This window comes from Berghia stephanieae, chromosome 13 (assembly GCF_034508935.2).
Source record: "Berghia stephanieae isolate SIO BIC M18660-M18661 chromosome 13, UCSD_Bste_1.3, whole genome shotgun sequence".
NCBI classification, from domain to species: Eukaryota; Metazoa; Mollusca; class Gastropoda; order Nudibranchia; family Aeolidiidae; genus Berghia; species Berghia stephanieae.
In genome coordinates this window covers 35,000,704-35,013,338 of record NC_088372.1, presented here as the reverse complement: position 1 = coordinate 35,013,338, position 12,635 = coordinate 35,000,704, and the positions used below count along the sequence as shown (strand labels likewise).

At 34.8% G+C, this 12,635-nt stretch overlaps 1 long non-coding RNA gene across 1 annotated transcript; it reads right to left on the bottom strand.

Annotated features, from left to right (window-relative positions):
* Nucleotides 1–1,172: 1,172 nt before the first annotated feature.
* On the bottom strand, nt 1,173–12,356 carry LOC144958980 (uncharacterized). Its single transcript, XR_013642539.1, has 3 exons — nt 12,220–12,356; nt 2,237–2,314; nt 1,173–1,300 (listed from the first exon to the last, which is right to left on the bottom strand). It is a non-coding gene; the product is annotated as an uncharacterized LOC144958980 (long non-coding RNA).
* Between the last annotated feature and the right edge of the window lie 279 nt (nt 12,357–12,635).

The window sequence follows — 12,635 nt, the reverse complement described above, 5'->3', positions numbered from 1 at the left end:
TCTCGCTCAAAATGTTTATTTGCAATACAATTGAAATCTGGTACGGGTTTCCGCAGCTCTCTATATTCAGATGCGATTTCTTCTCACTAAATTCTCTCAGACTAAAAACTGTTTGTGCATTTGTACGATTGATATCTCGGGGAGAAATGGTGTGCATCTTATTTTATACCATCAATACACATGCCATGTTTACCGACCTGACACTGAACACCCACATACGGAAGGAGCCCCTAAGTTTCATGTCTCCATATTTTTGTCTCCGGTGTAACCTTGAACGTTTTTGTCTGATTAATACAGTTTAGTGAGAGCTACTAATAAAAATGGCTGGCTAAAAACAATGACAAAGAGCCGACTGACGTCAACTCTGATAGATGGTATGCGCTTGGCTCAGAACCTCACAACATTGCCATCCATAACGGACCAACGCACAAAACTCTGTGTAACCATGAACTTTTATAGTCTGGTTAATACGAGTTAAGTATTACACTATATGAAACAATCCAAAAGTATTTGCTAAGCTGAATGCAACTTTGTTGTGAATATTTACCCCACGAGAAAGAGAATCAACACACCAATACTGTAAACATTTTAAAGTTTGAGTCACATTCTATAGCAAACGATAAAAAGATTAAAGGAATTCAGCATTGTGAGAAACCTGTTTGGGTGTATTCTGTCAAAATTCGTAAAGACACTTTCTATAAGCCCGTGTGTAAAAAAATCACGGCACCACATTTCGTAACTTTGGAGGAATCTGCGATATTCCGTGCGGACTGGACTTGGAACGGACTATAACAACACTTCCAATATCCGATATTGCCAGATATAGCCAAGTACCTACTACTTCAACCGGAGTCGAGCGAGGTACCTAAAGTGTGTGTAAAGCGCCATACCCAAAGGACACGACCTCGGGACTGGCATTTTCCACGACCACCGTCACCCATTGGCCACGCTTAACATTGTTTGACTTTTGTGACAAGACGAGACATTATAAACGCTGAGCCACCACCATGGAGCCACACGCTCATTAAAATAAAATTTAAAAAACTCGAGCTTTTATTTTTATATAGCGCCATATCCACTAAACATGCTCAATCTTATACACACACACACACACACACACACACACACACAAATAAAATGAATTATTGTCGTCTAAATGAATGGAAACAAAGCAAACAATGCAGTCAATGTATTCACGATTAGCCATCCATAAAGTAAAGAAAGCTATTATTGCACATTAGGATTAATCACACAATTCAACGTAATGATTATTTGTTCCTGCTTGACGGCGTTAGCGATACTGGAAAAAAAAAAAAGAAAAATCTATTATCATTTATTCAACCATATAGAAAAGAAAAGAAAAGAAAAGACCCCCCCCCCCCCCCCCCCCCCCCCCCCCCCCCCCCCCCCCCAAATAAAAATGTTTTAATGGTTCATTGCTCAAGTTAATACTATACATTCTGGGGCAGTGGCAGTCAAGAACTAAACGTTCTCATTAAATGTTTTTCGGCTGCTTTATAAGGAAAGTCTTTGGCATTTAATTCAACCTGAGTAGAGTGAGATAATTAGTGTGAAAGTTCTTTATCCAAAGACACAACATCAGGACCAGAATTTTCCACGACCGCGGTCACCCATCTTGCCACTGACCACGCTTAAACATTGTTTGACTTTTGTGACAAGACAAGACATTGTAGACAGCTTGTATTTTATGCAAAGGAAATTTTGTAGCAAATAATAAGTAATAGGAAGCATTTTGAAGAACTTTCATCTATATTTTCTATTTATGTAAAAAATAAATGACATTTCCTTCATTTATCTCTATGAGAAATATATCTTATATATATATACATATATATATATATATATATATATATATATATAATATATATATATATATAATGAAACGAAATTGACGTCACTCAGCTCTTTGTCATTGTTTTTTTTGGCCAGCCATTTTTATGAGTAATTCTCACTCAATTCAGACTATAAACGTTTCAGACTATACATAGTTTTATGTATAGGTTCGTGTTATATCCGGCTGGCGGATGTTATGCAATTTTAAAAGTAAATGCAAAGCATCACCATATATTACAAGGGAAGACTGAAATACCCGAGATGTTAGCTGCATTACAGAACCCCATGTTAGGTCACAAAGCCAAACAGAGTAGTGGATGGTACTCGAACCCTATATATCTACAGGGATAAAGCGAAGATCATTTATAAAACTGTATTTTACCTTATTGTATCTTAATTTGTCCAGCTCCTTCAAAATTTCTAATCTGTTTTAAAATGAAGGTTTCCTAAACTAAGAGGACTGTTCGAAAAGAAAAAAGGAAAAAAAAAAGGTGAAAATGCTAAAAATTCAGAAAGGAACAAATGTTTATAAAGAAACTTCTTACAGATCATATAATTGAGCTTTTGAATAGCATAATATCCACTAAACTAAGCTCAAAGCACTTTACAAGGGATCGTTAGCCAACTGCGACACTTAACATGCAAGACGACATGTGACGCATGTCAGGCGATATTACATTTCTTTATACTGGAGACAATACTGTTGACAGCCAGGTACTCACTTTACATCTGAGTATGGTTAGAGAATGAGAGCAAGGAGCCTTTTCCAAGAACTCAACTATGCACTACTCAGAACAGGACTCGAACCCAGAACCTTCAAGTCCGAGACGAGCGTCATACCATTAGGTCGCATATCCAAAAATCATATCACATATTTACATCACCATGGAGGAACGTATAACTATTAAAAATTAAAGTAAACAGTGATATATTATGGCACCAATGAGTGCTTCGTCCGATTAAATTAACCTATAAGTGTTTTACAAAAATCTTAATAATAAAATGGGGGGGGGGGGGGAACTCAGTTGGGTGAAGTCAATACTTTATTTCTTTTTTATCTACCCAGCAGTGATTGGGTAGCTGGGTCTGTTAGATCTTTCCAATTACAATAGACTAGCATCCCTTCCAAACGGCAACGGTAGCAAGCAGTTTTAAACTGGGATAAACTCCATCTCCACAGGTCTAATGGCTTTGAAGGACTACGACGGCAGCACATCAATCATTCCAGCTACCAACATGTATTGGTCAAAGACAAAGATAACTAGTCGGGCTGTATTTTTCACTTTTGATGTTAGAGAGTAAATAGGGAACAACCCATCTAAAATTCAATCTGTATTAAAATGTGAAGTATTCATATATATATATATATATATATATATATATATATATATATATATATATATATATATATATATATATATATATATATATATATATATATATATATATATATATATATATATATATATATATATATATGAGCCAAGGTCAAAAGGTGCCCGCCTGATACCAGTGTTAAGAAAATTTAATTTTTACTTAATTATGGGCGGTTTTCATTGGGTTAATGCTTGTAATCAATTGATAATATGAAGAAGAGATAAAATGAGATAGCTCAACATGCTCTGTTCAATAGGATATGAAATAAACAACTTGAAAGTGAAATTTGAATGCTGTTTGGCATGTGCTTAAAACGAGGTCAACGCATCACCTTTTTAGAAATCATGTAGAAATTAAATTTGATGGTTTAGCCCCCTTGATTGAAATTTGACTAATAGTATAAAGTCAAAATTTACTTTTAAACGCAATTGCAGTAGATTACATATCTGATTAAGTTTCGTATAGAGTTCTTAAAAAGTTGGTGTTGCTTGTGACCTTTGGTGTCATCAAACACAGCACAATTACTAAGACTCGACACGAAACTTTAAAGCTCATGTTAAATGTTTATAAAATGTTTTATTATGAGAAAAAAGCATAGATTTACTATCTGAACTCAAATCTTGGATTAAATGTATACCGTTTTGCCGATATTGAGGCTTATTGGTTTTGGTGTCATTTGTCACAAGCAACACGGCATGCGTGAACACGTGGAAGTTTGTTTCGTTAAATGGCGATTCGCAATTTGGATCCACCCTTCTTACTAGTCTTTGAAGTGCAGCACGTTCATTTGCCTTTCCAGCGTGGCTCCAGGCAGAAAAGGTAAGTTGAACTTTGGTGTCATCGCTATTTTTCATTGTCACAAGCAACACTTGATATTGGATATTACTACAAAGTGCCACCAAAAAATTATGTTTTCAGCTGTTATTCTATTTACAAATATGATATTATGACATCTCACATAAGACTGATTTTGACACAATTAATTATTTCCTTGTAATTCTAATTTTTTTATGTTTCAGGATTGTATCACTCAAGAAAAAGACAAAACTCAAGCTTTTGACGAATCCAGATAAAAGAAGGGTTGTCAAGAAATTTGATTTGATTTACTATTAACACACTAAATTACTACAAACTAGCAGATTTGAGCAGTATGGTGATGGTTACCGTATGGTTACATGAATTCATTACCATGGCTGATATTTATCTAGTGTTTGTGTGACTTCTGGTACTTTTTGTGACCATTGGTGTCATTGGTTAAAATGTCACAGGTGACACTTAAGTTTGAAGTTTCTGATGTATTTCTGTTTTCATGTTCTTCAAAGCTTGAAATGTCATTGAATTACATTTTAACAGGCTATATTACATGTGTTCAGTTGCTATTTTTGATTCATTGAGGCAAAATTGCGTTCTATTGCGATTTTGACCAAAGTAATAGCAACAATGCTATTACTAATTTCTAAGTATATTTCCAATTTGAAAGTATTTAGTTTCTTAAAATATTATTGAATTTCATTTTAGAGTAGGTTATTGTGCTTTTTTGACTGAAAATAATGATATATTATGGACGAAAGTGTGATTTGGTGTTGCTTGTGACATAAGTAATGGTGTCACCGGTCTTATGTCACAAGTCACATTCAGATGCTCTAATTTCCATGTATATTTCTATTTTTGAAGTCTTTGGTTTCTGAAATATTATTAAATTCCATATTTAACTGTGGTTATTACACTGGTTTGACTGAAATTAATGATATATTGTCGAAATTGCAATTTGGTATTGCTTGCGACATAAGTAATGGTGTCATCGGTCTAATGTCACAAGTGACACAATGTCGCTAAATAAGATATGCTTTGGTCACATTATTTCCCAACATTTTATTCCAAAAGTTTCTGAACATTGCTGGTAATAAACATATGCAATATTGTTGTTTTTGTTAATGTACAAACATTTTAATGAAATAATATATTTGCATTCTATGTTGCTTGTGACCGATGACACCAAAAAGCAACATTTTCTCCAATAGTTGGTAATATTATTGTACTATGATTGTTGTTGATTGTGTCTTTTTGTCTATAACTTACAAAATAAAGTTTGATACTCAACAAAAATCATTTGGTTATAGAGTTTTTTGTCTCATTTTGGTGTCAGCGGTCACAGGTGACACCAGCAACTTATAGGCATTGTTGACGATATTATGCTGCGTTAGACCTTAAAGTTATCTAAAGGGCCTTTGATTCATGAAGTACAGGGTTTTTGCTACACATATAGAAACATGAATGACTATTATGTCACTTTTATTTTGAGAAAAAAAATTGGCACCTTTTGACCTTGGCTCATAAATATATATATATAATATATATATATATATAATATATATATATATATAATATATATATAATATATATATATATATATATATATATATAATAATATATATATCGCAGCATAAACTGGCGATATCTACAAATATGCTAAATGAACTTTACACTTACATAAAAGAGGAAAGTATTTAGGTTAATTGACTGAGTTGTGACTACTTTTGCAAGTGTAACAATAATAATAATAATAATAATAATAATAATAATAATAATAATAATAATAATAATAATAATAATACTTTATTGCATCCCAAAAAGGAAATTTTTTGTACAGACGTGTTATAATTTACACATAAGATAAAAATACAATGGAAATAGGATGTATATATATAAAAAAGGAGCAGCTCTATAACCAGAGCTGCGCTTTATAATATGAATAATTTCAACACTGTAAAATAGTTAAAACTGTCACTATAAATTGAAAATTGAAAAGATTGCAAAACAAATAAATTAATAAATTAATATTTATATTTTTAAAAAGTAAAAATGAGAAATAATTATATAAAATGATTATTGCTTGTTGTTATAAAGCCTAATACTGGACGGCAGAAAAGATTTTCGGTGTCTCTCTGTTTTCGTTGAAATAGAGAAAGGGCGACCACTTCTTTCTGACATAATAATTGATGGTCTTAGTGGATGATACTGGTCATTTAATATTTTAGTTATTTTATTTATACAAAATTTCTCGTATAAAAGATCTACATCGTCAACATCATTTATATAGCGTTTAATGGATTTTTTAATATTTGAATTTATTTTGTTCCTTTCCACTGCTAAGCAATTGCCTCCCCAAGCTGTTATACAAAATGACAAAACACTTTTGATTACTGCTCTATAAAATAATGTGCAGAGGGTTTTATCTATTCTAAACTGAGAGGGTTTCGATAAAAAATATGTACGTCTGCACATCTTATGCCTAATTATTTTCAAGTGTTCATCCCACTTGAGCCTGTCATCAATCGTTACACCAAGGTATTTGTAGTGAGGAACTCGCTGGACGAATTGGTCCTTTAATTTTAACGGTTCTATCGGTTCCTTCACTCTCCTAAAGTCAATCACTAGCTCCTTTGTCTTGCTTATGTTAAGCTCTAGGTGGTGGGCATCACACCAAGACACAAATCTATCAATTTCTTGCCTATAAGCCACTTCGTTGCCATTTGTTATGAGGCCTTGAAGAGCGGTGTCATCTGCAAACTTTATTAAAGGTACACTCAGGTTTTGACTTCTACAGTCATTCGTGTATATTGTGAATAATACAGGGGACAATACACAACCTTGAGGAGTGCCAGTATTTGTAGTTATACAGGAAGATTTGTTTTGCCCTAATTGAACATATTGTGCTCTCTCCGTAAGAAATTCGAGCACCCAAGCAATAGTCCCATCATATGCGTATGTGTTTGGCAACAGAGAAAGAGAGAGAGAGAGAGAGAGAGAGAGAGAGAGAGAGAGAGAGAGAGAGAGAGAGAGAGAGAGAGAGAGAGAACAAAAACAAAAATAGTCCATGATGTCAAAGTTTATCCTCTGATTTCTATAGCATTAAAAGGGGAGCAATAGTAATTTTCTCTCTACCCTTGGATTTACACTTGTCTATCACTATCACAATTTACTTCTGCCAGATCTAATAGACCTAACTACCCAATCAGTGGCTGAGTAAAGTAAAAAGAAAACAAATGCTGCACCGGACCCTTGTGACATAGTGACTTTTGCCACACATGATATCATTATTTTATAAGGAATGCACATATTCAACATGATCACTTTGATTAGTCATTTAGGGTCGGTGATTCAGGAGACAAAAATTAACTGACTTTTTACAGGAAAACATCGACCAACCCGTATCGGAGCGCTGAAATCCATTAATAAAAAGACAATTATATATACCTTGACGGTGTTGATATTACAGTTATTATTGACCTCTCAACGAAAATATGACGACAGCAAGCATATCACGGTAACTTTAGGCAGTTTAGTGAGCAGCAGCAGTGGGAGTCAAATTGTGACCCAACTCGCCCATAAGAAAGTTATGACTGGAAATTGCAGCTCGCTTTTACTAAGTTTTAGGGGGGTTCAATTTAAGATGCATAACTTCGTTATAAAGAGGAATATCGCAGATATCTTAGTATCATTATTTTTGTTACCAACCGGGCACCTAGCCTCAGGATCTACGTACACGGTAAAAGTAACATACATGGTAACCTTGAATCTCGCCTTTATAATGGGTTATACTGTATTGTTTGATTTTTTAAAATAACACACACACACACATACACAGCGAGGTCCATCCATTGCTTGTATTGTAGTGGCAAACCAGTTTCCGGAGTTATTGTGTACATAGATCCTGAGGCTAGGTGCCCGGTTACCGTGTACGTAGACACTGCCTTTCTCAAATTTCATACTTTTACAACATTACTAGCTGTAAAACTAACTAAACTTGGCAATATCTCAGTTCAAACCTTTTCATCATCCGACTGATTATGTTATTCACTGTAGCATATATTGTTGATGAATCGGCACGCTCCTTGGCAATTTTTTTACAATTGTCAATTGTCAAAGTCAAAGACATTGGCTTAGCCTTAACAACGTAACAATTGACGGTAGCCTACAGGTGTCTGGGGATAACCAATTTTTGTTATCCCCAGACACCTGTCTGAGGATACTATCCCCAGACGCATGTAGCAAGTGGGCAGAAAGATTTTATGCAAAATGCCAAACTAGGCGTGAAAAATACCAAATATTCTGGAAAAAATACTAGTGGTTGTGTCCCAAAACAGTTAATATATCAAGTGATATTTAACACAAGATGAAAGTAAATAGTGATCAAATGTCAAATCCAGCTCTTTTTTTAAAAAAATATTTTAAAGCAAATGGATCAATTAAATTTCTTTTGTTACTTTGATCTGAAAACGTCAAACTGGCAATTCGACTTTTTATTTTCAACCAGGAAGAAAGTTGTTAATCATCAAATCTGTTCATAGTCCACCAACCATTTAAATTTTCATTACCAACCTACCTGTTAACTTTATTGATCATCTCTTGTTTCTATAATTTGCTCATTCTGGCCACAATTTTGGGGACGACCGGGAATAATTTTTATGACGCGGACGAATTCCTAGGCCATGGTGTTGTTCGCCCCAAAGCCCAAAACCCACACCTGTTATTTTCCTGTCTGCTTCGCACAGGACAATACAATTTAGTATCACACGTCCACAAAACTAGATCCAACAACATATTTTTATTCGAATCAGAGATGAAAATAACCTACCAAAACAAGGAAGCAAAAATGGTGGAAATATGTTTAGCTCATACTCATATATGAATTTAAAATATTCCGATAGCGGTGTCGATAGGCAGCTCAGTGGGTAAGGCCACCTTTCATTTTACTCCTTTTAGCTGCACAGGTTCGACCCGTCGCGACCGCCCCCCCCCCCCCCCCCCCCCCCCCCACTCATTTTTTTTTTTTTTTACTTTTCTTTCTTTCTTCCCAATTGATTTTCATTGTTTTCACTTTTGTTCCGAGTTCCGAGCAAGAGTTTTTTTTTAATCAGTTGAATTTTTTATTTCTCCGATAATATTATTTCATTATTTAATTTGCTCTAGATCTACTATTGTTTTTTTTTTGTTTTGTTTTGGTCAATGATGATAATAATAATAATAATAATAATAATAATAATAATAATAATAATAATAATAATAATAATAACAAGATATGAAGTGAATAGAAAAGTGCCAGAAGACAACAGAGAATAAAAATTTTTTCGCGGCGGTGGTGGGGTTTGAACCTGCGACCTTATTGGTACGACAACTCCGCCTGGCAGGTGAGAGCGTGGCTCTACCGTGTGAGCTATCCACGAACACAAAAATATTCGTTTCAAACTCAAAGTCATTACTAGATCCCTCTCTCACCCACTTCTTGAGATCGCCGATTCGTTCGTACACCACCATCGCGAATAATTTTGACCAGCAGTTAAGCTTAATAGCCAATATTCTCAACACAAACATATAACATAGAAACGATTGAGACATTGAGTATGCTCCGGTGTATGGGCCATACACCGGAGCATACTCAATGTCTCAATCGTTTCTATGTTATATGTTTGTGTTGAGAATATTGGCTATTAAGCTTAACTGCTGGTCAAAATTATTCGCGATGGTGGTGTACGAACGAATCGGCGATCTCAAGAAGTGGTGAGAGAGGGATCTAGTAATGACTTTGAGTTTGAAACGAATATTTTTGTGTTCGTGGATAGCTCACACGGTAGAGCCACGCTCTCACCTGCCAGGCGGAGTTGTCGTACCAATAAGGTCGCAGGTTCAAACCCCACCACCGCCGCGAAAAAATTTTTATTCTCTGTTGTCTTCTGGCACTTTTCTATTCACTTCATATCTTGTTGTTACCAACATAAGTGCCTGCTCCACTCACTTTTCTGAATTAAAAATTCACCCCATACACCGGAGCATACTCAATGTCTCAATCGTTTCTATGTTATATGTTTGTGTTGAGAATATTGGCTATTAAGCTTAACTGCTGGTCAAAATTATTCGCGATGGTGGTGTACGAACGAATCGGCGATCTCAAGAAGTGGGTGAGAGAGGGATCTAGTAATGACTTTGAGTTTGAAACGAATATTTTTGTGTTCGTGGATAGCTCACACGGTAGAGCCACGCTCTCACCTGCCAGGCGGAGTTGTCGTACCAATAAGGTCGCAGGTTCAAACCCCACCACCGCCGCGAAAAAATTTTTATTCTCTGTTGTCTTCTGGCACTTTTCTATTCACTTCATATCTTGTTGTTACCAACATAAGTGCCTGCTCCACTCGCTTTTCTGAATTAAAATTCACCCCATACACCGGAGCATACTCAATGTCTCAATCGTTTCTATGTTATATGTTTGTGTTGAGAATATTGGCTATTAAGCTTAACTGCTGGTCAAAATTATTCGCGATGGTGGTGTACGAACGAATCGGCGATCTCAAGAAGTGGGTGAGAGAGGGATCTAGTAATGACTTTGAGTTTGAAACGAATATTTTTGTGTTCGTGGATAGCTCACACGGTAGAGCCACGCTCTCACCTGCCAGGCGGAGTTGTCGTACCAATAAGGTCGCAGGTTCAAACCCCACCACCGCCGCGAAAAAATTTTTATTCTCTGTTGTCTTCTGGCACTTTTCTATTCACTTCATATCTTGTTGTTACCAACATAAGTGCCTGCTCCACTCGCTTTTCTGAATAATAATAATAATAATAATTGTAATATTTGTAATATTTGTTATTATTATTACGATTACCATCATAATCATTATTATATTATTATCAATAATAGTATTATTTTTATTATTAATACTCTTATTATCATACTATTATTATTATTATTATTATTATTATTATTATTATTATTATTATTATTATTATTATTATTATTATAATTGTTATTATTATTATTATTATTATTATTATTATTATTATTATTATTATTATTATGATTGTTAACACTATTCCCTGCTCCGAGGGAAATCTCTCTTTTTTTTTTTTATATTTTGACCTAAACCTTAGAGTTTTTTGTTTGCTAACCCTTTATGTAAATGTTCCGTTTCTGAGCATGAATTTCTTAAATTTTTTTATTTTTAAAACAATTATTGTTTTTTTTTTTAAAACAATTATTGTTTTGTTTTTTTCTCCTCTATCTGACCATTTGGTCGCTCTCTGAATATTTCTGTTTGTTTGCTTTTTAATTATTCATTCTTTTAAGACACTATTTGAGATCGGAGTGGGGACGAATATATTTGCTAGAAACTAGAAAAAAACAAGAGAGAGAGAGAGAGAGAGAGAGAGAGAGAGAGAGAGAGAGAGAGTTTAATAATAAAAAAAAGAGGTGGGGGGAGGATGGATGGGACATTTATCCCTTTCAACGTTCTGTAAAAAGAAGACGGAATTTAAAAAAAAAAGTGACGTTACCAGGATTCGAACCCACAACGTCGATTATGGTCTAACTTCCAGGGCAGACGACTAAACCATTCGGCCATGACACCCACTTCGAAGTCGACGCATATTATGTATATGTAGTAACAACTGATTTTAATGTTGGTTAATTTTATGTTTTTATAGATATTTTATTAACTTTCCTTATTTCTATGTGCATCTGGAAACATTCCATATTCTGGAATGTGGATGATTGTTTAAAAGAGCGGAGTTTCAAATATGCGTCTGGGGATAATGAAAATTCGTTATCCCCAGACAGGTGTCTGGGGATAACAAATTTTTATTATCCCCAGACAGGCTGACAGGTGTCTGGGGATAATCACAGCGTCATCGATTAAGCAGTAGGCAGTCACACAAATCGCAAAAAGAATACGGAATGATCAGAATGAGCTGACTAAATCTAGATGAGTAACAGTCATTTCATTTTTATTTTTATGACTGAATGATATAAGTACGAGTTGAGTATGATGATGAGTAGACACAAAAGACTTAAAAAGAGGAAGGATAGCTGTGGATTGTAATTAATTCTGCAAGTGTAACAACAGTCTCATCATATGCGTACGTCTTTGGCAAAATGAAGATGAGAATAATAAACTTATAATCAACTAAATAACAGTAACAACACGATGATGCTCTTACCTCTTTGATAACTGAACTGACTGGAACAACAACAGAGTATTGATTGTGACAGTAATTGCGAGTGAGAGAGTGAGACAAATCGTGAAACCGAAGAGAAACCCATCGCCGCTTTGACAGTATTATTAATCCATTCTGGAACTCATAACAATCACATAATCTTGATAAAGTAACACGTCCATTCAATTATCTGTAAAATGGGTCAATCTATGTCTTAATTAATTTTGTTGTTTGTTTTGTTGTGATAGCATAGAAGCCTAACACGAACAAGCCACAGCCTCTTTTTTGTCTCTCTTCTGCTCTAGTGTTGGGTTATTCGATCGCTTTTACTCGATCGACATTCGAGCGCGAAGCCACGATTCACCGTCCGATCTCAATTCCGGAAGAGCGAGTTGATAAAACGATCATTCGAGTTGACG